We start from the raw sequence: 27,808 nt of genomic DNA, 5'->3' as shown, positions 1-27,808 counted from the left end.
TCAAAATGTTGGCAACTATGGTACATTGGATCACTGAGAGCTGGAGGAATCAGGTAGGGACATGGACTTGTATCACAAAGGGCAGGAGGGAGATGGGTAGGTGCACCAAACTCACCTTATAGGGCAGGCATCAGGGGATGCAGCAGCACAATACAGCACACAGGGCAAGCGGGAAGGCATTGCAGCACAGCAGACCATGGAAAGCAATAGGAAGGGGCAGGACCATGCACATGGACATTGAGAGCAAAGGGAAAAAAGGCAAGTGCAGCAAGCTGACCATACCGGATAGACAGGTGGGACAGTTGCAGCAAAACGGACCATGAAAGGCAGGAGGGAAGGGGCAGGGCCACGACAAAGGACCAGGGACTTACTCACCCATAAAGGCAGTCACACACACCCTCACCCACCAACACAGACACTCAGACACCCATATAGGTACTCAGACAACCAATTATTCACCCATACATCCACTCACTTACCTACTCACACACCGATACAGCCACTTTGACACCAACTGACTGACTGATGCAAACATTCAACCAACCTGTCACTCTCCCCTACATTCACTGAGACACCTATCACTCACTTATACAGTCAGTCATGCAGCCACTAATTCAACAATACACCTTGGTGTCTCTAAAACACCGATGAACTTTTTAAAAACACTCACAGTCACTGGATGATGTCATCAGTGATGTCATTTGAGATGTCATGAGTGATTTTATCAGTGATGTCACTGACCATGTCATGAGTGATGTAATATGTGAGGTCAAAAGCAGTGCATTCCGGGGGTGCAAATCATAGTTAGCTCAACGAAATATAACTGCTGAATTTCAATGGTTTTGTACGAGTAAAACCTGAGCCTCACTAAAACGTCTCTGTAACTTTTGTTTTTTTCAGTGAAAAGAATATATATATATATATCTATATTCACTTAAAAAACCATAGGTTTCACACATGTTATAGTTAGGTGGATATTTCACTCGTAAAAAACCAATGAGATTCCCCCGTTATAGTTAGTTCAGCTAACTATAACTCGCTCGCCCGCAATGCACTGCTGATGACGTCACATATTACATCACTCATGACATGGTCAGTGACATCACTCATGACATCACTGATGACATCATCCTTGTGATAGAGTGGCGGTCGCGTGAGTTATAGTTATCTGAACTAACTATAACGGGGGAATGTCATTGGTTTTTAACGAGTGAAATATCCACCTAACTATAACATGTGTGAAACCTATGGTTTTTTAAGTGAATATATATATACATACACACACACACATATATATATATATATATATATATATATAGGTGTATTATGTTTATTGTTCAGATACCTTTGTTGTGTTATGTTGTGTTATGTTATATGCATTTCTAGAGCGCAGGCTCACCAAACAGTTTCATGATGCTAAGGTAGCTGAAATATATCACGTGAATGATCATTATGCACATGCTTGCCTGAAAAGTAAGGTTTTTACAATTTTCTGAACACAGAGTAATGGGGGTAGACCCGATTTCAGGTGGAAGGCCATTTCAGATGTAGTGTGAAGTGGCGAGAATCTGGCACTGACATGAGTCTTTTTATTTTATTTACAATTTTTTTTGAGGGGGTTGCTAAATCTACTGTTAAAAGTTGTAAATGTTTAATAATTGTTAAAGTATATATGCATGTATAAAATCCTTAAACTATTTACAAATGTTTGATATATAATTTTATATCAATAGACATGATTTACACATTTTAAAAATAATTAATTAAGGAAGTTTACTATTCTAACTCCAAACCCACCCCCTTTGAGAAAAGTGTTTAGTTTTGAGAAGCACATGTTTACTATTGTAACTCCAAAACCATTACCATTGAGGAAAGAGTTTAATTAAGAGCAGTGCCGATTTATTATTCTAATGCCAAACCCACACCTATTGGTGAAAGTGCTTCATTTTAGGAAGTTCAGATTTACTATTTTAACTCCAAGCCCTTGCCCTTTGGGAAAATATTAGATTTTTGGGTGTGCAGATTTAATATTTAACTCCAACCCAACACTGATTAAACAAAGGAGCTGATTACAATGCAGCCCAGAAAGGCTCTGACTATTGGTCGGAGCCTTTCCGGGACGCATCCCAATTTAATTTCCGACCACTGCAATACAATACTGGCTATCAATGGGTTCAAAGAGCACATCGGCAGGTTGGAGGCTGGCCGGTAATCCCAGAGGGCGGCCTTTCCGCCCTTGGGATTATGATACTTGGTCTCCCCCAGGCTTTCCATGTCGGGCTTTCTGACTTGGAAAGTCTGTTGGAGAGCGAGTATGGGGGCCCCTAGCAGGGACCCCTTGCCTCTGCAGCCTCCAGTGCCTGCCACAAAGTGCAAGGATGAACACAGACTCCCATTCATCTATGGGAGCTTGTATTATGGCTGATTTATGGCCATAACACAAGTTCCTAAAAAGGAATGGGAGTATGCAACCCAACAGTGTTCGGTCCCATCATGATTAGACAATCAGGACCGCCGAGCTGAAGTTGGTTGTCCACCCGACATCGCAATCCCCCCAAAGTGTTATGTTTTGGGGCATGCATATTTACTATTGTAATTTAAAGGCCAAATCCAATTTGGAGTCATTGTGGGGAGTACAGCTTTACTATTCTAATTCTAAACCATCATTCACAGGGAAAAGTGGTTTTGGGGAGGAATATTTACTATTCTAATTGGGGAAAGTGTTACATTTTAGAAAAATCTGATGAACTATTTTTAAACACCATGCCCACACCAATTCAAAAAAGTGTTTAAGTTTGGTGAGTGTGAATTCACTTTTGTAACGCTGGGTCTAAGCCTACTGTGATTGGGGAAAGTATTTACTTTTGGGGAGTACATATTTACTTTTTTTATTTCCAAGCCCTCACTCATTTACAATTGTCACCCCAAAACCATTCTACCATTGGAGAAAGTGTTTAGTTTTGGTGTGTTTAAGATTAAAATGCATCCCACCCCATTAAAAAAGAAGTTTAACTCGAAGATTGAATTGCTAAACCACAATAACTATATCTCTAATATTTTTAAAGTGTTCATTAAGAGTATAACATATTATATTATTTTTAAAAAAATCATTTATTTATAATGATATTTACCCATGGAAGTATTACAATGTGTGGAGTTCCATTGTTTTAATTATGAAACTAATGATTCCAAACAGGGGCCTTATATTCAGGGATGTATTGCGCCAAAGTACAAAACAGCATTGATCTGTGTGCATCAAATGCAGGGGGAGCAAAAGTAGATAGAGGGCTGAGATTTTACTAAGAATTTTATTTTCAGTTTTACGGATTGACACTGGCATATCTGAGGTTAATTCAGTAGGTGGTTTATGGGGTTTTAAAAGGGACATTACAAGTGGTTCCCCAGTAGTGGAGAGTAGTGCGCCCACAGTAAGGTAGGTATTATATAAATTTTCCAGTTGCGCCACCAGTTGTGCGGCAAAGGTGAAGTAAAATTCTGAAGGGAGGCAGTCAGATTTATTTATATATATTTATATTTATAGCGAGCCAATTCCTTAATGGTTCCCTGAATTTCATTAGTCACGCTAGGAGCCGTGAGCTCTTCCCACCAGAGGCGTAGCTAGGGGGGGGCGGTGGGGGCGGTCCGCCCCAGCGGCACTATTTTGGGGGCGGACAAAGGCATTCAGATGAGGCTCGGCTTGCTTTCGTAGACGTTCGGGGACGGGCAGAGAAGGAATAGGACTCGGGCAATGTCCTCTTCTTTTTCGTGCTGGCATCTGTCCCCCCCTCTTCCTATTATTCCCCCTCTTTCTGTCTTGCTCCTCACTTACTGAAAACCGTAACTTTAAGAAATGGTTCACAACCTATTTCCTTCTTTCATTTAGTTGCTTCCCTGTGAAATGGATCCAAAAAAGAAAAACACTCTTGTGGGAAATGCCCCTTTCTGACATTTTTCTATTCCAAAGTGCAACGGGATGGAGAAATAGAAGGTTTTAAATATGAAAAATAAACACATAACTAAATAAATCAAGACAGAGTGGTTGCAAAGTGGCCAGATTGGTTTTATTCACATCCAAACACATCAGCCGCACTTTACAGACTTTGCAGTGAAGCGCTACTTTTGTTTTCGCGTCTTTCTTTGAACAGAATTGTTGTCCCCAGGTGGGGAAGTGCACCATTCCTGGAGGTACTGCAATACATGGTTGATGGATGGATTGGAAAACAAAATGTGTACCATGGCTCTGTTTATGGATTGGGTCTTTTTAAACCATACTGCTTACGTTTATTAAGGATATAAGCAATGGACATTGAAACGGTTCCCTTCAGGGCCCTGTAGACATTTCCTTAACTTTTCAGGTAAAACCACTCGCTGATTTCTGAATTGTGAGTGAGAGATCGTTAAGGTAACCATGTTGTTTCTGCTTACATTTCACATGCTTTACTTAATCTTGCATTCCCTATGAGTGTTTTCTTTTACTTTTTTTTTTAGGCAGCATATTACTCTTATCAAGTGCATAATTTGAATTGAGACACATCCAAGTGTTTATAGCGGGCACAATTAGGTTGTAGCTGAAGGCAGTGTGATTTTCTCTCAGTAGGGCAGTATGGTGTTCAGTGGGGGAGAGGATGTGGCACTATGGCTAGAGCTGTCGAATTTGGAACTGGGTTCAGCCTTCATGACCAGTCCACCAGATCACTCTACTGAGTGAGCATATTCCCATGCTATACCTTACAAGGCCCCACTAGACATTAGAAGGCTTGATGTCTTAGCACAAGCAGGTGTACCCTAGTGGTGTCAATTGTGAGTTAACCTTGAAGGCCTGTCCACCACAATCCATACTGAAGTTCATCTCCAGTCTTGCGGGCAGGCCTATGAAGCAGCATACCCTAGAGCAACAGTGATCCAGTCACTGTGACTCTGTCACTGAGGTCACATGAACCTTGAGCAGGTTAGGGCTGTGCAAACGGTGTGACCGCACTGGGTGCCTATTTCGGGTGGGTGCGTAGTGTTTGCAAGTATATTATGGTTTAAAAAACAACTTGCTGCTACCTTCCTGGCCTCCAGCAATTTTCATAAACAATAAAAATGTCATGATAACTTCAGTGATTAATGTTCTTCCTAGAGAGAGATCCGAGTTTTGTCTAGTGGAAGGGTTGACTCCTGGAAAGGTAGCACAGAGGGTTAATATGCCTGCTGCAAAGAACATGTGCCATGCAGATCACAAAGTGCACCGCTTTAATGGGGGGACCATGATGAATGGTCATTTAATGTCAGCTGTAGATGATGGATCCCTGAACAGTGTCATGTATGTGCATGTTTGCATTGTGCTGAGGGGATTACCAGGTAATTGTTCACACAGCTCTCTGATGGATGTCACATGCAGTTTTTCCGAGTCCCCAGATAGATCATGCAGTCTGGGTGTTCTCTTTAGTACTGCCAGTAACTGGTGTATTCAACTGTGTAGCCTTGGACCGTGTCATGTATGTGCATGTAACTTGCATGATCGAGGTAACTATTAGCGGCGATACTACGTGTCTCTCGGTCCTCTTTCAAGTGCTTGCCGTCCTTTTTCCCCAGCAACCACCCCCCCCAGGGGCGGCAATCTGAGGGATAGCCCCAGGCACCACAAGCTCAGGTGTGGGCACCCAGGCAGCTCTGCCTGATGTAGAAAGTCATACAGCTCCACTGGATTGGGGGACAGTGGAGCCGTATATCTGTGCAGTAGTTACAGAACGCTGTGTTGATCTCTAATTACGCTACCACCAGACATCATGCAGGTGTGGCAAGTAATTAGATTGGTGTAGGGGATGGTTCTGGTCTAATTAAATGTAAGCTCTCTGGTCAATTAGACAACCTTGTCAGCATGTAGTGCTACCCCACCGCGCAGCTCCACCTGGTAGCTGTTTGCTTTCAGCGCTCCAGGTTCAGTGTTCAAAACCCTCCTCTACCCACAGGCTACCGCCTTCTCTGACGACTACAAAATCATCCACAAGAACGCAGAAACCTGCTGGGAGGAGGCACTCCATCATACACAAAAACACCCTCCACCTCACAACTAGCTCTGATGACCAGTCACCTGACATGGAGTACCTCCACTTGCAGATCCGGACGAGCACGGATGTCACCCTCCGCCACACCCTTTTTCATCTACACACCTCCTGAAACCCGTCCCCCTCCAGTCAATCTATAGTCGACTTCATCGCACACCATGCTTTTGCCTAAATGGACTACATCCACCTCTGCGACCTTAATTTTCACCTGGACAACCTCAACGGCCACCATATCTAATCCTTATTGGAGAACCTCCCCACCATCGGACTGAAACAACTAATATCCTCTCCAACCCACTCAGCAGGACACACACTTGGCCCCATCTTCTCCGCAAGCAACAACATCTCCATCAGCCACACTTCTAAACTACATTGGACAGACCACCACTGCATCTGCTTCTCCTTTACCAGACCCATCGAACACCACGGCATCCACCGTGACCGACGCAGATGCTGGAACAAGGTCACTAAAGCCCAACTCGCCATCTCCCTCAGCAAAACCCCACCGCTGATCACCATGAATGCCAGTGCCTCAGCACATACCACCACCGATGGATCTCCGACTGCGCCAACACATTGGCCCCTCAGGAAATCCTCCAGCAAGCAGCCCTCCAGGAAAGCCAACTGGTTCTCCCAGCCCTCCAAAGTTTCAGGTGCAGCTGCAGGCAGCTCAAAAGAAGATGGAGGAGCAGCAAGACCTTGGTAGACCATGCAACCTTCAAAACCGCCATCACCACTCAACACCGCCTCATCAGAACCACTAAGAACACTGCCATACAGGAAAGTTTCAATGTAAATGCACACAACAGCAAAGAATTCTTCACCATGATTAAAGAGTTTGCCAAACTCTGCACAGACATCCCCCTCCCAAGACCTCTGCGACACCCATGCCACCTTCTTCCACCACAAGATCATAGATATCTATGACAGCTGTGAAACCCAGGACTCACCCACCCCAACCACTGCAACCACTGTAGGCGAATGTTCCAGACCCCTGCCGACCCTGCTGAACTGGACCACCCTCACTACTGACAACACCCTAAGGATCATGAAAAACATCCACCTTGGATCCCCCTTGACACCCTGCCGCATCATATTTTCAACCAAACTGGCACTGCCTCGCCCCCGAACTCTACCACACCATCAACTGCTCCATTGAATCCGTCACCTTTCCTGAAAAATGGAAACATGCAAAGATCAATCCCTGCTGAAGAAACCCTGTCAACCCGATGGGCCTCAAGATCTACAAACCGATTTCTCTACTCCCTTTCTCAGCCAAAGTCATCAAAAAGGCCATCAACACCCAACTCACATAAATCATCAAAACAAACCACACACTGGAGCCCTCCCAATCTGGCTTCAGGAGCAACAACAGCACTGAGACTGCACTCTTCGCCCCAACTGATGACATCTGCACGCTCCTCAACCGAACCACAGCCCTCATTCTCCTGGACCTCTCTGCTGGCTTCAACACCAACTCCCACCACACCCTCTGCACAAGACTTCCCAACACCGGCATCTGAGGCAAAGCATCAAATACCTCAATGGCCGAACCCAGAGATTCAGGCTTCCACTTTTCTCCTCGGAAAATCAACAGCGCAGTCCCCCATGGCTGCGCTCCTCTCTGATCCCCACCCTCTTCAGCATCTACATGTCCCGCTTGCAGCCATCGTCAGAAACCAAGGACTCAATAACACCATCTCCTACGCTGACAACAAACAGCTGATTCTCTCCCTCACTGACAAACCTACAACCGCTGTGAGCAACTTCCATGACCAGATGAAGACAGTAGCCAGCTAGATGAAGGAAAGCGACCTCAAACTCAACACCAACAAAAGCGAAGTCCTAATCCTTGGCTCTACTCCCTCTGCATGGGGTGACTCCTGGTGGCCAGCAATGCTGGGAACCTCCCCACACCCACCGACCAAGCATCTAACCTCAGCATCATCCTCGTTCTCTATGAACCGCCAAATCAATGTTGTATCATCCTCCTGCTTCCACATGCTTCACCTGCTCCAGAAGCATGTGGACCCTGACCGAGTCTAGGAAAACGGTCACTCAGGTGCTCATGAGCAGCAAGCTCGACTATGGCAGTGCAATCTACGCTGGCACCACCCAAGAACTCCAAAATAAATTGCAGCCCTTTCAGAATGCTTCCACCAGACTTATCCTGGACATCCCCTGCTGAAGCCACATCTACGGTTACCTGGGAGACCTCCACTGGCTCCAGATCAACAAAAGAATCACCTTCAAGCTCCTTAAAGATGCCTACAGAGCCCTCCACAACAAAGGACCTGAATACCCCAACCACACCCTCTCCTTCTACACACCGACCACACATCTCTGCTCTATCCACTGGGCCCTGGCCACTATCCCACAGATCTGCAAGTCCTCAGCTGGAGGAGATCCTTTTCCTACCTCACTGTGAAGACCTGGAACTCCCTACCTCTGCAGCTCAGGCAATAACCCTCACTGCTTCAATTCAGGAAGGACCTCAAGACCTGGCTCTTCATCTGAATTGCAGAATCCCCCCCCCCTCACTCCTTGAGACCTTTATGGGTGATTAACCACATTCTACAAGAACCCGATTGAGATGAGGCTGTCCTAGAAGCTCAACATGTGTGATTCTGGCTTCCCGCAACTCATCAGCTTTTTCCTCATTCTCAATTGCCTCTGCTTCTAGGAGGCCCAGCTTGTCCTACAGGCATGTGAGTTCCCTAGTGACCTCATGTTTAGCACCCACAACTGTGCCATTCGAGGCACTGCGTACCACCAATTTTAATGCTTCCCATTCCAGCAAAGGTGAGGAAGTCTTGTCAGTATTTTTGGGAAAAGGGCTCACTGGCAAAATATCACCTCTAGAAATATTACCATACCAAAATGTTACCACATAAATATCGTTTTCAAACATATTGTCATGCTATCTTTATAATGTAAATGGTAAAATAATTAAATTAAAAATATTGTTGTCATTATTATCGTTGTACAAAATATAATTTTTTAAAATATATAAAGATTAAACATTAAATATATTAAAAAGTAATGCTAATATAATACAAATTAAATATAATTAATTACTCTTCAAATGCATATATAACTATTAAACTTATTCAAAAAATTAAAAACCAGATATATTTATATATATATATATATTTTACTGGAATAAATCTCACCTGAACTCCAGAGAGTGCTCTGAGAATGTTTGTCGTAGTTGTTGTGTAACATTGGCGGACCCACCCCCCGCCCAGAGGCACCCGCCGCGTGTTCGATGGTGCGGGTGAAGTGAGGAATTATTTTATGTTTGCCATCTGAACCGCTGCCAGCAGGATCACCGCCGACCGAAAGGATGTGGATTATACAAATCCATGGTGCTCTGCCATGTGAGAGACACCAGCGACGGTCCCGTGAAATCCATAAGCAGTAGGTGAGGGACATAAACACAGCAAGTGAGAGATGAAGGGAACGACTAAAGTGGCGGCGAGATGGAAGGGAACAGGAAAATGGTAAAGAAAAATTGCCGACTGGGACACAATGAATGGAAACGAATGTTGCATTGTGGGACATTGTTTCCTTTCTGTTCCCTGGAAAACACACCCTCGATGAAAGAGATGCTGCCAATTGAGTTGTCAGAAGCCCCTACAATAGGGAAAGATATTACTATATTTAAACAAACCACACGCTGTGTTGAAACCATGGATTTATTTTTTACCGATGAAGGCCAATGCCGAAATGCATTTACTGAAATAAATCTCACCTGAACTCCCAAGAGTGCTCATAGAATCTTTGTTGTAGTTGTTGTGTAACATTGGCGGACCCACCCCCCGCCCGGAGGCACCCGCCGTGTGTTCGATGATGTGGGTGAAGCGAGGAATTGTTTTATGTTTGCCATCTGAACCGCTGCCTGCAGGATCACCCCGTCTGAAAGAACGTGGATTATACAAATCCATGGTGCTCTGCCATGTGAGAGACACCTGCGGCAGTCCCGTGAAATCCATAAGCAGTAGGCGAGGGACATAGACACAGCAAGTGAGAGATGAAGGGAACGACTAAAGTGGTGGCGAGATGGAAGGGAACAGGAAAATGGTAAAGAAAAATTGCCGATTGGGACACAATGAATGGAAGCGAATGTTGCATTGTGGGACATTGTTACCTTTCTGTTCCCTGGAAAACACACACTCGATGAAAGAGATGCCGCCAACTGAGTTGTCAGACGCCCCTCCAATAGGGAAAGATATTACTATATTTAAACAAACCACATGCTGTGTTGAAACCACTGATTTATTTTGTACTGATGAAGGCCGATGCCAAAATGCATTTACTGGAATAAATCTCACCTGAACTCCCGAGAGTGCTCAGAGAATCTTTGTCGTAGTTCTTGTGTAACATTGGCGGACCCACCCCCACCTACCCCGCATGTTCGATGGTGCGGGTCAAGTGAGGAGTTGTTGATATATATAGATATATATATATTCACTGAAAAAACCATAGGTTTCAGGGGTGTTATAGTTAGCTGGACTTTTCACTTGTACAAAACCATTGAAATTCCCCCGTTCTAGTTAGTTCAGCTAACTATAACTCGCGCGCCCGCAATGCACTGCTGATGACGTCACATATTACATCACTCATGACATGGTCAGTGACATCACTCATGACATCACTGATGACATATCAAATGACATCACTGATGACATCACTGATGACATCATCCAGTGAATGTGTGTTTTTCTGAAAATTAAATATGTTTTGAATATGTATATCTCAAGGTCGTATCATAGTGAATACATGGCTTAGTGAGTAATGTTTAAATATGTAAATATCTGTATCAGTCTCTCACTTTGTGTATAAGTGGCTGCATGGGTTGGTGAGTAGCTACATGGGTGTCTATATAGGTTATTAGTTGGTTTTTTGAGTATCAGTCTGAGTGTCTGCATGGTTCGGTGGGGGGTATTACGTAGTGCATAGGTGCATGAATGAGTGACTCACTGTTTGTATGTGTTGAACACAGCATGTGTGCAGGACTGTATGGGTGGATGAGTGTGTGTATGGGTGTGTTAGTGAGTGAATGACTGTCTCAATAGTGTCTTTATGAGTAACTACATATGTTTTAAACTAGTATATGTGACTATTGGTGTATATATGTGAGTATATGTGAGAGTGAGAGATTGAAAGAGTTCCTGTATGAATAAGTATGTGTTTCTATAAGTGATTGTTTAAAAGACTAAGTATGTGTAAGTTTCCGTAGAAGTAAGTGTGGTGGTGTGTGTATAACTGTATATGCAAGTAAATGTATGTTTGATTCTTTATTAGCATGAGTGACTATGTGTGTGAGTAATTCTATGGATGAGTGGCATTGTGTAACAGGAAGTATAGGTGTATGAGTACATATGATGAGTGAGTACATGTATGAATGACTGTATAGGACTGTTGGTGAATGAGTGGATGTGTATGTGGACCTTAGAATTACTGAAGAGGTTGTTGTAACTGGTATTGGTATGTCCAATGTTTTGAAAATTTTAGTCTCTATTTTTGAATGTGTGTATCAAAGGTTATATTAGGGTGAGAGGAGGTCTGCCACTCTATCACAAGGATGATGTCATCAGTGATGTCATTTGAGATATCATCAGTGATGTCATGAGTGATGTCACTGACCATGTCATGAGTGATGTAATATGTGACGTCATCAGCAGTGCATTGCGGGCGCGCGAGTTATAGTTAGCTGAACTAACTATAACGGGGGAATTTCAATGGTTTTGTACAAGTGAAAAGTCCAGCTAACTATAACACCCCTGAAACCTATGGTTTTTTCAGTGAATTTCTGAGGTTTTTTAAATGCTAATTCCTAACTATAACGTGCCTAAAACCTATGGTTTTTTCTGTGAATTTCAAAGGTTTTTTAAATGCTAATTTCTAACTATGCCTACAGAGATAGGACATGTGAAGAAAGAAGAAAAAATGCACAGAAAGAAACAAAAGAAGTGCAGAAAGAAGCAACAGAAGTCCTCAAAGACGAAGAAAAGTGCAGGAAGAAGGATAACGTGCAGAAAGAACAAAAAGAAGAGCAGAAAGAAGCCTTGTTGCAAAATCATCCTGTACCCTCAACTTTTTCAGACGGATACTGGTGGTAACTGAGTCTGACTAACCAGTCCTAGAGCCAGTGCTATGTTAAAAGACACTTAGAATACAGTGAAAACACTTACATACACTAGGGAACATTATGCGTTGGGGTCCCCCTGTGATTAGCATGACCTCCTCTGTAAGCCCCTAGTATATAATAGGGCATGGGGATTAAAACTACCTCTTAAAACAGGCCACAGGGCGTTTTTGCACACGTTAACTCAGGCCCCGTCCCCTCCCTTCACCAATGTGTAAACACGCCCTGTGTCCGTTTTTAGTTGGGAGATTAAGTTCATTTGAATCCTGAGGGTCCCTAGGGTCCAACTAGCCCACTAGGTACCTCCAGTAAGTGCCACAGAGCTGCGTTGCAGAGAGGTGTAAAAAGTGGCACGGCCTGGACCACCTCTCTGCAATGCAGCTCAGTGGCGCTTACTGGAAGCACTTGGTGGGCTAGTTAGCCCCCAGGGGCCCTCAGTATTGAAGGGAAATTATATCCCCAATTTAAAACGTGCCATAGTGCGTGTTTGCAGACGTCACCTCAGGCCCCGTCCCCTCCCTTCACCACTGTGTAAACGCGCCCTGTGGCTGTTCTAAGTTGAGAGATTAAGTCCCCTTGAATCCTAAGGGTCCCTAGGGTCAAACTAGACCACTAGGTACTTCCAGTAAGCGCCACAGAGCTGCATTGCAGAGAGGTGTAAAAAGGGGCTTGGCCTCAGAACACCTGTCTGCAGCGCAGCTCCCTGGCGCATACTGGAGATGCCTGTTGGGGGCGCGTTTGCAGAGTGCTGCACGGAGGGGGCATGGCCTCCGGCACGATGCCAGTCTTTTATTTATTTTAATTTTTTAAGAAGGGGGGCTGTGTGGTTCCCCTTCTTATTCTAATTTATTGGCCCTGATGACCCCATCCCCCAGGGCCTGTCTCCTAATTATATTTTTTTGACCCCAATCCCCAGGGCCGGCCACTGTTTTTTATTATTTTTTAAAAATATATATTTATAGACACACCTAGGACATGCTGGACAAACCGTACGTACCTATCACCATGACGATTTGCGTGATATTCATTAAAAGGCGACTATGCATATAATGAATCCACGTGGAATGTATTTACACCACTAGTGAAGCTCTGACATGTCTGATGCCCTACCGTGCCTAATCCAGGTAGACACCCTTGTCGTTTATTTATACAAACATGGGTAGCTATTGACGGGCACATTTAATAAACATGCACACCAAGCCATTCAAAGGGGATTCGACAAAAATTCGACGAAAACTATGCAAGAAACCCCCCTCACGGTTAATAAAACATACATCCACTGCCGGATGTGTAATACATTTTATTTTACTCTCTGGAAAGGGGACGAACATCACTTGAGAGTCACAGCGCGCTCCTGACAGAGCCCAATGCTGTGTTACACCCACCATTGCCTGCCGAGTGCCACACACCTCTGTGTTGTATTCCACTAGCTAGTGCATATGCTATGACACTCTCTAGCCCATGTGCACTGTAACACCACCCCGTGAATATGTCATGCCACACTTGTCTTCGCACGGGTTATATTGCCCCATCTAACGTGCCTTCCTCGATGCCTATGTTATAACGCACAGTGCTATGCCATACATATTACAATCTGGGATCCATACCTTTGTCACAGTGCATATGCAACGTTACACTCCCCAGCACATATTTTATATTACAACTTTAGAGACTAGTTAGGTTACACAACACTGCCCTGTGCATATTACACTCCAAGGCGCATATCGCATTGCACGCGCTAGTGCCTGTGCTATCTCACGCTCTCCAATGAATCTGTCATTGCGCACAATGTATTGCATATTATATTTCACGCCCGGTTCATCTTATATCACACTTTTTGGTGCATAGTTTATACCATACACTATATCTAGTTTTCATTTTCAATCGTGCTCTCAGGACTATGTTCTATATAACACTGTGTTCACCTACCCTTTTCACGGGCATTACATTTTGCGATAGGGGGTGGAGGGTCAGGGGGTGTTTCTGCCAACTGAGCCCGGAGTCACAGTCACAAACGTCCTCTTCCTCCTGAATAAAAGTGAGATTATGCTGCATACTTGTTCATATTTTAAGTAGTTCGCACAGACACAATGTTTTAAAAACAATAAAGTTCCTAATACCCGCCTTCTCTGAACAGTTAGCTTGCTGCCCCATCCCCCTCCTCCCTATCCTCTGTTGTGTGAATCCATGGACTAGCTTCCTCCCTCCTGCCATGCTTGGTCTGATGTGCTGCCACTGCCCTCAATGTAGTATGATGTACCAGTCCACTCCTCCTGCCCTCCATTGCCCAATTCTATGCCCCATCATTGACCTCCTGCTTAAACTCTGTGCTTAGCTTGCTGCCCCTATTCTCCTTCCCCCTGCCCTCTGATGTCTTTGTGCATGCCCCTGCTCCATCCTTTTTGCCCACCATGTTCCATGGACCTGCCACTCCTATCTGCTCTGAGTGTTCTGTTGAGCTGCCACTCCCCTCCCACCTGCCTAGCATTGTCAGATGACTGTAACCTGTCCCTGCCACCTCCACCCTGCCTGTCCACATGCCATGCCCCTATCCTCTTCCTCCTGTCCTACATGGTCCATTGTACTGCCACACCCTTCTGCCCTCCCTGGTCTGTTGTGCTGCAACTGCTCCTCCTGCCTGCCCCGTGTGGTCTGTTGTGAGGCCCCTTCCCCTGAACTTTCTTGTCTGTGCACAGGTCCTGACCCTCCCTTCTATCCTCCATCGTCCTTTGTGCATGCTCCTGCACCCTCCTTCTTGCCCATCATAGCCATTGTGCTGCCACTAACCCTCCCACTTGCCATGCATGGTCTTCTGTGCTGCCATGCCCCTCCCACCTTCCCTGTGTGGTCAGTTAGCTGCCCCTGACCCCCTCCCACCTTCCCTCCATGGTCTGTGTGTATGCCATCACAGTCTCACTGTTGCTCTTCATGGTGTGTCTTGCGTCTAGTGCCCATCCTGCCTGACCTCCATGGCTATCTTGCTGCTCCTGCCCTGCCCCCTTGCCCCCAGCCCTCTGTTTACATGTGCAGACCCCTACTCCCTCCCTCCTGGCTTGTCTGTTCGATTGTAATGCCCCTGATCCGTCCCTCCTGCCCTTTATGGTCTGTTATGCTGCAGCTTTCTCTCCTGTCTGTCCACTATGGTCAGCTAGCTACCATTGCCTCTTGCCCCTCTGTTCTCTGTTGTCCATGTGCATGGGCCTGTCCCCTCCCTCTTGCTTTCTATGGATTGTTGTGCTGCACTCCCGTCCTGCATGCCCTGTGTGGTGTATTGTGCTGCTGCAAACCCTGATGCCTGCCCTGCAGGGTCAGTTTGGTGCACCTCTCCATGTCCCTCCTGTCCTCTGTTATCCAAGTCCATATCCCTACCCCATTTCCTTCCATGATCCAATGTACCATACTTGCGAACATTTTGAACTTGGTAAGAGGGAGATTTTGAAAAAAAACTGGGGTATTGATTTTCCCCTTTGAGTTACATTGAAAAAGAGGAGATTGTAGACAGGAGACAGATCAAATAAAGCCCATTTGTGCTTAAAAACATTGGAAGTTTCCTGGCTGAATCGGGTCTGTTGGCATGTATGGTTGTACTACCATTGCCTCTTCCTTCTGCCCACAATGGTCTAATTACATTGCCACAGCCTCTCTTGCAAGTCCTGTATTGTTGGTTTGTTGCCCCTGCCCCCCTTTCCACTGCCCTCCATAGTCTGTTGTGCTTCCACGGCCCTTCCTGCCTGCTCAGTGTGGTTAAATTGTTGCCTTTGCACCCTCCTACCTGCCTTCAATTTTCAGAGTCCGTGCCCCTGGCCTCTGCCTCTCAACAGTATCCTAATGAACAACTAGATTGCTAACATTCTATATTTATTACAAAAGTGTGGAACGCCTGGCATCATCTTGATGTAATCAAAACTGTAATACCTAGAGCATTTCCTTTAGAAATTACATATATGAGAGGGTCTTATTTGCATCAAAATTATGGTTAGTGCTCTAAAAGACTAAAATAAGGACATATTTTCTGAGTTTTCAAATAGCGACAAAGCACTTTTAAATTATTTGTTATCTTTATGTTTTTTTATCCAGTTGACCACTTGATTAAATGTTGCACTTAGGGGAGAGGATGTGGTGTTACTTCCAGAACTGCAGACTTTGCAACTGGGGAACCAGGTGGAAGTTTCTGCTCCAGCTCGACATTCTGTGATTCTGGTCAAATCACCTAGTCTCCCCATGTCTACAGCCAAAATGAATTTGTTCTTGTGTGATGTAACCAATGCTCATGTAAAGCACTCAAATACCTGACAAGTCTACACTATATAACACTGCAAAAACACAAAATAATAAGTGTTTTGCACAATTCTGTCATTGGGCTATATTTGGGCTACATCTGGGTAATTTTGGGCACATTTGGGCTCTTTTGTCTCCGGTGGCCATCTTGGGAGATTTATTTGTTATGAAGTTTCCTAATTTCCTCATGTACTGCAGTCTCCTCAGTAGGAAATGCTTTCAGTTTTTTACTTTGATTCCATCATGAAGGTATTCAGATGTGTCACACATTTGCTATAAATTCAGAATGTTAGCACTCTCTTTGCTCATTAGATCACTGTAGTAAAGCTACTGCTCACCAGGGGAAACTGCTTCTGGTATTGAAAGTGCATGTTTCAGTCTGCATGTCAGAATTTTTTAATGAAATAGAAGAGGATTTGAGAAGTCACTCAAAATGTGCCCTCATTTTCTTTCTTCAGCATTAATCATAATTTCTATGGCAAAATGAACCCCCTCATTGTGTTCCTTTTTAAATTAAATGTTTTAAGTGTTACCAGTTTATTCCAATCAAGATGGCTTCAGGTGTGCCATACTTTTGTCATAATGAAGACAGTAAGCGCTCTAGTTGTTTTTACGAACATTCTGTCATTGGGCTATACTTGGGCTACATCTGGGTGATATTTGGGCTACATTTGGGCTCTTTTGTCTCTGGTGGCCATCTTGGGAGACTTATTTGTTATGAAGTTTCCTAATTTCCTCATTTACTGCAGTCTCCTCAGTAGGAAATACTTTCAGTTTTTTACTTTGATTCCATCAAGAAGGCATTCAGATGTGTCACACATTTGCCATAAATTCAGAATGTTAGCACTCTTTTTGCTCATTAGATCACTGTAGTAAAGCTACTGCTCACCAGGGAAAACTGCTGCTGGTATTGAAAGTGCATGTTTCAGTCTGCATGTCAGAATGTTTTAATGAAATAGAAGAGGATTTGAGAAGTCACTCAAAATGTGCCCTAATTTTTCTTTCTGCAGCACTAATCATACTTTTTATGGAAAAATGAACCCCCTCATTTTGTTCCTTTTGAAATTAAATGTTTTAAGAGTTACCACTTTAATCCAAGCAAGATGGCTTCAGGTGTGCCATACGTTTATCATAAGTAGGACTGTTAGCGCTCTAGTAGTTCTTTGGAACACTCTGGGAAGCTGCAGTAGAACACAAAGGAATCAACTGACAGTCTCTGCCCTTGTTGGATGTACATGTTTTACTGAGAATGTCAGACTTCATTCTCACATGACTGAGAAAAATAATGTGAATTTACAGAAAATAAGCTCTCAGTTTAGCTTATAGATCACCTTCCAAACCTCTGTGGTAAAAGTATGAGAAAATATTTTTCTCTCAATCATGATATCCCAGCAGAAGGCTTTTTCACATGGTGAAATCACCTTAGAACATACCACAATTCCTAAAATGAGTATGGTACCATCAACAAATGATTTATAATGTAACTAAAGTCTTAAAACCTTCTATTAACTGCAATGCTTTTTAATGAGGTGCTATCATGTATATTGGTCCCAAGATGGCTGCCAACACTTCTTGGATGAAGTGCTGACAGCCAATCAGATCTCAGGATGAGATGTGTGGTTAGGGTCCGCCCACATATATATATGCTTTTAAATGCTATTTTCTCAGGAAATACTGAACAGATTTACACCAGACCTGCAAAAGGCACTTCCTTGACCTTATGGCTACCTCTCTGCCAAATTTCAAGTAATTCTGTTCAGCCGTTCGGGCTGTAGCTGTGTCTAAAGGTCCTATGGAAAAATGCATGGGGAAAACGCGTTTTGGGAACCCCCTTTTTTCTCGGCCCCTGCTTGACGAATCACCCCAAGACTTTCAGGGTAGGAGCTGAACGGAGCGCCTCATTAGTTTTGAAAATGTCGCGAGGATTCGTCAACCAGCGCCAAAGTTATTCAAAATAGAATTTTGAGATTTCCTATTGAAACTAGGTTGTAACTATAACTATCTACTGGCGACCGCCAGTAGATAATATACATATATATATATATATATGATTATTTACTGCCCTTTAACCCTCTTGCGCTGGCTGCTTTAAGTAGATTGTGTAAGACCTCTTTTATCAGGAAATCATGGAGCAATTTTAACCAAGTTTTCTCAACAAACCCCAGATGGTGCCTACATTCATATTCTCCATATTGGTTTACATAGTGTGCTGTGGTTCACTGCAGGTAAAACAGGGCTGGACATAATGCCTTGTACCATGCTCCTGCTATCAGTGGTTACAGTGCTCCTGCTATCAGTGGAGGCTTCCTCATGGTTGAGACTGACGGATCACTGATAGAATATCGAGAGTCAGAATATCGACCTGCAGAAATATCGATGTCCAGAATATCGAAGTCCTTTCTACATAATGGTAAGTACAAAAATATCGATAAAAAATATCGTTGTTAAAAATATCATTGTTAAAAATATCATTTTTTTATGTATAAAAATAATGTTAAATAAAGTAAATAACACATATAACTAAAATAAACAGAGTTAAAAAATGTTTTCTGATGGATACATCTGCCAGTGGATTCCTCACCTTGTGAATATCCCCTGCGCCAGCATTCCACGGAACTTTTCTTCCCCAGCATTCCACGTCGACGTGGGCAACGTCATAATACACCGATCGACGTCACCGGAGCCATAAGAAGCCCACGTCGGCGTGATGACGTCAGTTCCACCCATTTTTTCCCCGTGCCTTCGAGGCGAACAGGTGGACTAACGACAGACTCAAAGTGTACACAGTATACAATACACCAACACATATGCATAGCATACAAAGGAAAAGAATGCTAAATAAACAAGCATTTCCTACAATTGCACAACAAAGTATAAAAACATATCAACAAGACCTATTTCATGGTATACAAAGGTGGACAACGGGGAGGCGGGTGGGTCAGTGAGGAATCCACAGGCAGATACTGTATCCACCAGAAAAAGCGTTACCGAAGGTAAGTAACTTGTTCTTCTGATGGATACATCTGCCAGTGGATTCCTCACCTTGTGAATAGATTCCCACAGCAGTCCCCACTCCCGGAGGAGGGTGTCCACCTTCCTATACCAGAAAATCCTGTAACACAGAGCGCGCGAAGTGGCCCTCCCTCCTCATCTCAGAGTCCAAGCAATAATGCTTTGCGAAAGTATGGAGGGAGGCCCAAGTCGCGGCTTTACAAATATCTGCCACAGGAACACCCCGGGCCAAAGCAGATGTAGAGGCTTTAGCTCTAGTTGAATGTGCTCTAATGCCAACAGGAGGAGTCTTACCAGCCAGGGCGTAGCAGATCTTGATGGTCAGAATTATCCATCTTGACAGCGTGCGCTTGTGCACCGCCTTCCCCTTAGAACGACCAATGTAGCCAATAAAGAGCTGGTCATCAAGGCGAAAGTCCTTGGTTCTATCCAGATAAAAACTAACAGCCCTCTTCGGGTCCAAACGATGGAGTCTTTCCTCCTCTTTGGAAGGGTGAGGAGGAGGGTAGAAAACAGGGAGAGTAATGGACTGCCCCAAATGAAACGGAGTGACTACCTTTGGCAGGAAAGCAGCTCTGGTCCTGAGAACCATCCTTTCAGCATGAAAGGTAAGGAAAGGAGGATTGGAACTAAGAGCTTGAAGCTCACTCACCCTCCTTGCCGAGGTTAAGGCCACAAGAAAAACCACCTTAAAAGATAACAGCCTCAAAGGACAAGTATGAAGAGGCTCAAAAGGGGACCCCATTAGAAAGGTTAAAACAAGATTAAGGTCCCACTGAGGCATTACAAATGGAGTGGGAGGAAACATGTTTGTAAGGCCCCTGATGAACCTCAGAACAACCGGAGATTTAAATAGAGAAGGTTGATCTGGGAGGCACAGAAAAGCCGATAAGGCCGAAAGGTAGCCCTTAACCGTGGCCACAGCAAAGCCCTGCCGAGCCAAGGAAAGAGTAAACTGAAGCACATTGGACAGACGGGCCTTTAAAGGATCAATGGACCTCTCTCCACACCACTTTACAAACTTAGAATACCTGTAGGAGTAAACGGACTTGGTGGAGTGTCGCCTGGCCGATAAAATAACGTCCACCACATCAGGTGGGAGAGAGAATGAACTCAGGTTGCCCCGTTCAATCTCCAGGCATGAAGGTGTAAGCTCTGGAGGTGGGGGTGTATAACCTGCCCCTCCGACTGCGAGAGGAGGTCTGCCCTCAGAGGGAGACGGAGCGGAGGGCACGAGGAGAGGTGGTGAAGATCTGTGTACCACACCCTTCTTGGCCAATCCGGGGCGACCCATATAACTTGGGCCCGGTCTTGGCGAATCTTCCTCAGAACCCGAGGAATCAAAGGTATGGGAGGAAACGCGTAAAGGAGTTGTGAGCCCCAACTCAACTGAAACGCGTCCCCCAACGCCCCCTGCACCGGATACCGGAGACTGCAGAATGACGGGCAGTGCGCGGTCTCGCGGGTGGCAAACAGGTCCACCCGAGGTGTCCCCCACATCCGAAAGACATGACGAACCACCTCCGGATGGAGCCTCCACTCGTGATCGGCGGAGAACTGCCGACTGAGACTGTCCGCACGTACGTTCAGCACCCCGGCCAGATGATTTGCCATCAGACAAATCTGATGGTCCTGAGCCCAGGACCATAGACGTAAGGCCTCTCTGCACAGACAAAGAGACCCTACTCCTCCCTGTTTGTTGACATACCACATCGCGGTCGTGTTGTCTGTCAGGACTTGAATCGACTGACCGCGAAGGGAAGGGAGGAAGGCCTTGAGCGCCAAACGAATCGCCCGCAATTCCAAAAGGTTGATATGAAGCAACCTTTCCTCTGGAGACCAAAGACCCTTGATCTCCAGATCCCCCAGATGAGCACCCCACCCTAGGGTGGATGCATCCGTTATCACTGTGGCCACTGATGGAGGCAGATGGAAGGGCTTTCCTTGCGACAGATTGCCCTCTACGCTCCACCATGAAAGATCCGCTGCAGCTTCTCTGGAGATCTTGATCGACTCCCTGAGATCTCCGTTGTGCTGATACCACTGCTTGCGGAGGCACCACTGGAGTGCCCTCATGTGCCAGCGTGCATGGTTGACCAACAGAATGCAGGAAGCGAACAGACCGAGCAGGCGAAGGACCTTCAGAACTGGAACAACCGCTCCACTGTGGAATAAAGGGACCAACTCCTGAATGTCGAGAATCCTTTGAGGAGGAGGGAATGCTCGACACACAGTAGAGTCCAGTACCGCCCCTATGAACAGGTTGCGTTGAGAGGGCACCAGGTGAGATTTGGGCACATTGATCGAAAAACCCAAGTCGAACAACAGCTGCGATGTTACCCGCAGATGATGCTGCACCATCTCTGGGGACTCTGCCTTCAGAAGCCAGTCGTCCAGGTAGGGAAAAACTGGAATCCCCGACCTCCTGAGATGGGCAGCCACCACTGCCATCACCTTTGTGAAGACTCGAGGTGCGGTAGTAAGACCAAACGGGAGGACCGCAAACTGGTAATGTTGCGACCCAACCGTAAATCGGAGATACTTCCTGTGTGACTTCAGGATTGGGACATGGAAGTACGCGTCCTGCAAGTCGAGCGACACCATCCAGTCTCCTTGCTGCAACGCTTGAAGAACCTGCGCAAGGGTCAGCATCTTGAATTTCTTCTGTTTCAGGTAAAAGTTCAAGATTCTGAGGTCCAGTATCGGACGCAATCTGCCGTCCTTTTTGGGAATCAGAAAATACCGGGAGTAGCATCCCTGACCCCTTTCCTGCTCCGGAACCACCTCTATTGCACCCTTCTGGAGCAAGGCTAGAACTTCCTTCTGCAGGAGAAGCAGGTGGTCCTCCGAACAATAACCTTGGCAAGGAGGGTAAAGGGGAGGAAACTCCTGAAAGGGAAGGGCGTACCCAGTCTCTATGAGGTTCAAAACCCAAAGGTCTGTTGTAACCGATTTCCAACCCCGTAGAAAGTAGGACACCCGACCCCCCACAGGCCTTACATGATCCAGGATGGGGGATCTAGGGCTGCTTCCCTGAGGCCTCATTGGGAGCAGAGGAGGAGGAAGAAGAGGGGTTGCGTCCAGAACCTCTCCGACCCCTTTGCCTCCCTCTATAGGACTTATAGAGGGGATTCTGCTGTTGCTGCTGCTGCTGCTGGGGCTGCCGGTAAGAGCGAAAAGACGATCGCCCAAAGCCCCTAAATTTTCGAAAGGTCGAACCCCTTGCCGGTACTTGCAGGCCCAAGGATTTTGCAGTCAATCGGCTGTCCTTAAAACGCTGAAGGGCAGAGTCCGCTTTCTCCCCAAACAGCTTCTGACCATCAAATGGAAGATCGACCAGCATAGCTTGAACATCCGCTGAGAAACCAGAGTTACGGAGCCAAGCCTGCCTTCTTACAGCAACAGACGACCCCATGATCCTTGCCACGGAGTCCGCAGTATCCAACCCTGACTGGATAACTTGCCTGGCAGCCGCCTGAGTGTCCGCTACAACCTCCATGAAGGATGACTTATCCCCTTCAGGCAACTTAGGAGCCAAGGACTTAATGGAATCCATTTGAGCGTGCACGTAACGCCCCAGCAGGCATGTAGCATTAGTCGATTTTAACGCCATGCTTCCTGTCGAAAAGGTCTTTTTTGCTGCCTGATCAGCTTTTTTAGACTCCCTGTCAGCTGGAGACTGAGGAAAGGCACCGGAAGCATGCTTGGAGCATGAAGCCTGCACAACCAAACTGTCCGGGGACGGATGAGTGGATAAAAAGTCAGGATCCCCTGGTGCAACCTTGTACCTTCTTGTCACCTGTCTACACACTGCAGGAGATGAAAGGGGCTTCTTCCATACCTCTAATACCGGCTCCAATATGGCCTCATTGAAAGGCAACAAGGGCTCTGATGTCGAAGTCGGAGAATGTAACACTTCTGTGAGCAGGTTGGATTTGTACTCCACAGAAGGCAGCTGTAAATCCAGAAGCTCTGCTGCTTTCTTTATCACTACGTGATAGGGAGCCAACTCATGAGGTGGAGAAGACCTGGCAGATGCATGTTCCCACTCTGGGGTTGTATCCAGCCCACTGGCTTCCTCAATGCCCTCGAATTCGTCCGAAGAAGAATCAACCTCACCTTCTTCCAACTCTCGATATCTTCTTTCCTCCAACACCCTCTGGGCTTCCCTCCTCGACCGGATTCGGGGAACCGACGTCGGCGACGTCGTACGCGGCGTCGGAGGAACCAGAGGAACCGGCGTCGACGGCGCCAGACACGGCGCAGATGGAGTCAGCCTCGGCGTCGATGGAGTCGGTTTCGGCGTCGATGGAGCCAGTCTCGGCGTCGAAGGAGGCTCCGAAGCCTGCCGGACCTTCCGAGGTCGAATCGGATCCCCAGGTGGCGCCGGAAACTGCCAAGAAGGCGCCATCGGCATAAAGGGGGCCTGAGCATACTGCTGTGGCACCCCCATTGTAAAGGCCATCTGACCCACGGGACCAGTTGGTGCTCCGGATGGGTAGGCCTCCCTATTAAAAATGCCATACATAGCATTTAAGAAATTAGCCGAATCCGTACCTGGGGCCGGGAACTGAGGCAAAGGAACCTCTTGTGGGGCCTCCGGCACCGGCTCCACAGTATCCTCCACTGGAGCCTCAGAATCTTCAGGTACTGGAACAGACTCTTCCCGCTCCTCATGCATAGAAGCATCCGACTCCACACGAACCGGAGTCGACGTCTTAGACGGAGCCGAAGACCTCGTCGAAGACTGAATCGGAGTCTGCTTCCTCGAAGGTGAAGGAGAAGGAGACAAACCTTTGCTCCGACGTCGATGAGACGAAGCCGACCTCGACTTCGATTTCTTGGACTTCGAGGATCGACGTCTAGAATGTTTACTTTTTTTATGGTGTTTCTTCAACCTCGACGACCTCGAAGTCGATGACTCTCTCTTCGATCTCTCCTTCTTCCTCCCTCTTTTCTCCTCACCAATCTTCTTCATGGTCTTCCTTTCCTTGAGTGCCTTCGGGTTCATGCTTTTACAGCATCCGCACTCCTCCATATCATGTTCCGAGGAGAGGCACCATAAACAATTCTGTTGTGGATCCGTTATCGACATCAGGCCTCCACACTCCCTACAGGGCTTAAAGCCCGACTTCCTAGTCGAAGACATAGCCGAATAAACAGAGATACACGACCAAACTATAAAGTAGCACTGGAGAAAAACCGTTGCGCGTCGAAGGCGCGGAAAAAAGGGAACTGACGTCATCACGCCGACGTGGGCTTCTTATGGCTCCGCTGACGTCGATCGGAGTCGCGAGCGGAGCCGGTGTATTATGACGTCGCCCACGTCGACGTGGAATGCTGGGGAAGAAAAGTTCCGTGGAATGCTGGCGCAGGGGATATTCACAAGGTGAGGAATCCACAGGCAGATACTGTATCCACCAGAAAAAGCGTTACCGAAGGTAAGTAACTTGTTCTTTAAAAACATTAAATTATAAGTATTACATATAGGTGCCGATCCCAATCCTGTAAAACCCGGGTACGATTCGTCGTACGGAGCGTATTCTCCGTACGACTCGTATCCGGGAAATCCACCGTACAATCCAGCAAGTACGATTCGTACAGAAATAGCATTTCCGTACGAATCGTACAAAACACCGTACGGCTAAAAAATACCTACTAGTCTGATCCTGGACAGCGCATACGCGACGTACGTACGGAGTCAGGCAGCGTTTTACGGACCAGCAAGTACGAATCGTCCCTATGTCACTCCGCACAGCTATTTTTTTACGGCAGCCAAAAAATGCCGGAAAACTGAGTCCGACGCAAAAACGGAGCCCCGGTACGCGACGGACAGCCATGGACCCCAACCTACGTGTCATCCCGGCCCTCTTAGCCTACGACCTGGTGCACCGAACCCGACGCACAGGCCCCAGAAGGTGAGAACAACACCCAGGGGCCAATGGGGGGTGAGGGGCAGGAAACATACCCCCTACCCAAATTAAAACCTACAATATTGAGGACATACATTACCTCCAGTGTCTGGTCACTCCGGGGGGCGTGTCCACCAATCCCTGCGTCCCGCAACAATGGAAGTGGACGTGTACGCGTACCCCTATGGTGACACTACAATAGTGATACGCACCGTACTCACACATCCATAGCGTGGGTACGGTCCGTATCACTATAGTAGTGGTGCTGTGGGGGTACGCGTGGTACGGACCGTACACACGCTCTCAGAGCGTGTGTACGGTCCGTATCACTATTGTAGTGGTGCCGTAGGGGTACGCATGGTGCGGACCGTACACACGCTCTCAGAGCGTGTGTACGGTCCGTATCACTATTGTAGTGGTGCCGTAGGGGTACGCGTGGTACGGACCGTACACATGCTCTCAGAGCGTGTGTATGGGCCGTATCACTATTATAGTGGTGCCGTAGGGGTATGCGTGGTACGGACCGTACACACGCTCTCAGAGCGTGTGCATGGGCCGTACCACGCGTACTCCTACGGCACCACTACTATAGTGATACAGACCGCACCCACACATACATAGCGTGGGTACGGGCCGTATCACTATTGGATTGGGGCCATTGGGGTACGCGTGGTACGGACCGTACACCCCCTATGAATGCGGGGGTACGGTCCGTATCTCACGTACCTCTACGGCACCAGTACATTTGGGATACAAGGCGTACACACGCCACAAATGTTGGCTTACGGCCTGGTGCAGCATATTACCTTTATATTGGTGTGTGTAGGCCCAGGACAGCAGTGTACTGCACCAAGGGGGTGGGTGGGTGTGTGGCTGCATAGGATTCCCAGCAGTGGACAGACATGTGAGGGGTGGGTTCAGAGGACTCCCAGCAGTGGACAGAGACATGGGGGTGGGTGCATATCACTCCCAGCAGTGGACAGACATGTGAGGGGTGGGTGTAAATGACTACCAGCAGTGGCCTGCAATATGAGGGGTGGGTGCATATCACTCCCAGCAGTGGACAGACATGTGAGGGGTGGGTGTATATGACTCCCAGCAGTGGACAGACATATGTGTGTGGGTGCAGAGTACTCCCAGCAGTAGACAGAGACATGGGGGTCGGTGCATATCCCTACCAGCAGTGGACAGACATGTGAGGGGTGGTTGTAAATGACTACCAGCAGTGGCCTGCAATATGAGAGGTGGGTGCATATCACTCCCAGCAGTGGACAGACATGTGAGCGGTGGGTGTATATGACTCCCAGCAGTGGACAGACATATGTGTGTGGGTGCAGAGTACTCCCAGCAGTGGACAGAGACATGGGGGTGGGTGCATATCACTACCAGCAGTGAACAGACATGTGAGGGGTGGGTGTAAATGACTACCAGCAGTGGACAGAGACATGGGAGTGGGTGCATATCACTCCCAGCAGTGGACAGACATGGGGGTGTGTGCAGAGGACTCCCAGCAGTGGACAGACATATGTGTGTGGGTGCAGAGGACTCCCAGCAGTGGACAGAGACATAGGGGTGGTTGCATATCCCTACCAGCAGTGGACAGAGACATGGGGGTGGGTGCATATCACTACCACCAGTGGACAGAGACATGGGGGTGGGTGCATATCACTCCCAGCAGTGGACAGACATGTGAGGGGTGGGTGTAAATGACTACCAGCAGTGGCCTGCAATATGAGGGGTGGGTGCATATCACTCCCAGCAGTGGACAGACATGTGAGGGGTGGGTGCAGAGGACTCCCAGCAGTGGACAGAGACATGGTGGTGGGTGCATATCACTACCAGCAGTGGACAGAGACATGGGGGTGAGTGCATATCACTCCCAGCAGTGGACAGACATGGGGGTGGGTGCAGAGTACTCCCAGCAGTGGACAGAGACATGGGGTTGGGTGCATGTCACTACCAGCAGTGGACAGACATGTGAGGGGTGGGTGTAAATGACTACCAGCAGTGGCCTGCAATATGAGGGGTGGGTGCATATCACTTCCAGCAGTGGACAGACATGTGAGGGCTGGGTGTAAATGACTACCAGCAGTGGCCTGCAATATGAGGGGTTGGTGCATATCACTACCAGCAGTGGACAGACATGTGAGGGGTGGGTGTATATGACTCCCAGCAGTGGACACACGTGTGTGTGGGTGCAGAGGACACCCAGCAGTGGACAGAGACATGGGGGTGGGTGCATATCACTACCAGCAGTAGACAGAGACATGGGGGTGGGTGCATATCAATCCCAGCAGTGGACAGACATGTGAGGGGTGGGTGTATATGACTCCCAGCAGTGGCCTGCAATATGAGGGGTGGGTGCAGAGGACTCCCAGCAGTGGACAGAGACATGGCGGTGGGTG

At 46.9% G+C, this 27,808-nt stretch overlaps 1 protein-coding gene and 1 pseudogene across 2 annotated transcripts in view; one reads left to right on the top strand and one right to left on the bottom strand.

Moving 5' to 3' along the window:
* KIAA0825 (KIAA0825 ortholog) overlaps window positions 1-27,808 on the top strand; it is a 2,097,552-nt gene that overhangs the window by 1,631,394 nt on the left and 438,350 nt on the right. The window lies entirely within an intron of this gene.
* Window positions 1-27,808, bottom strand: part of LOC146865651 (large neutral amino acids transporter small subunit 4-like) — a 156,369-nt pseudogene that overhangs the window by 54,032 nt on the left and 74,529 nt on the right.

The sequence above is a fragment of the Triturus cristatus genome, chromosome 2_1 (genome assembly GCF_964204655.1).
Source record: "Triturus cristatus chromosome 2_1, aTriCri1.1, whole genome shotgun sequence".
NCBI classification, from domain to species: domain Eukaryota; kingdom Metazoa; phylum Chordata; class Amphibia; order Caudata; family Salamandridae; genus Triturus; species Triturus cristatus.
This window is presented reverse-complemented; position numbering and strand designations above follow the sequence as displayed.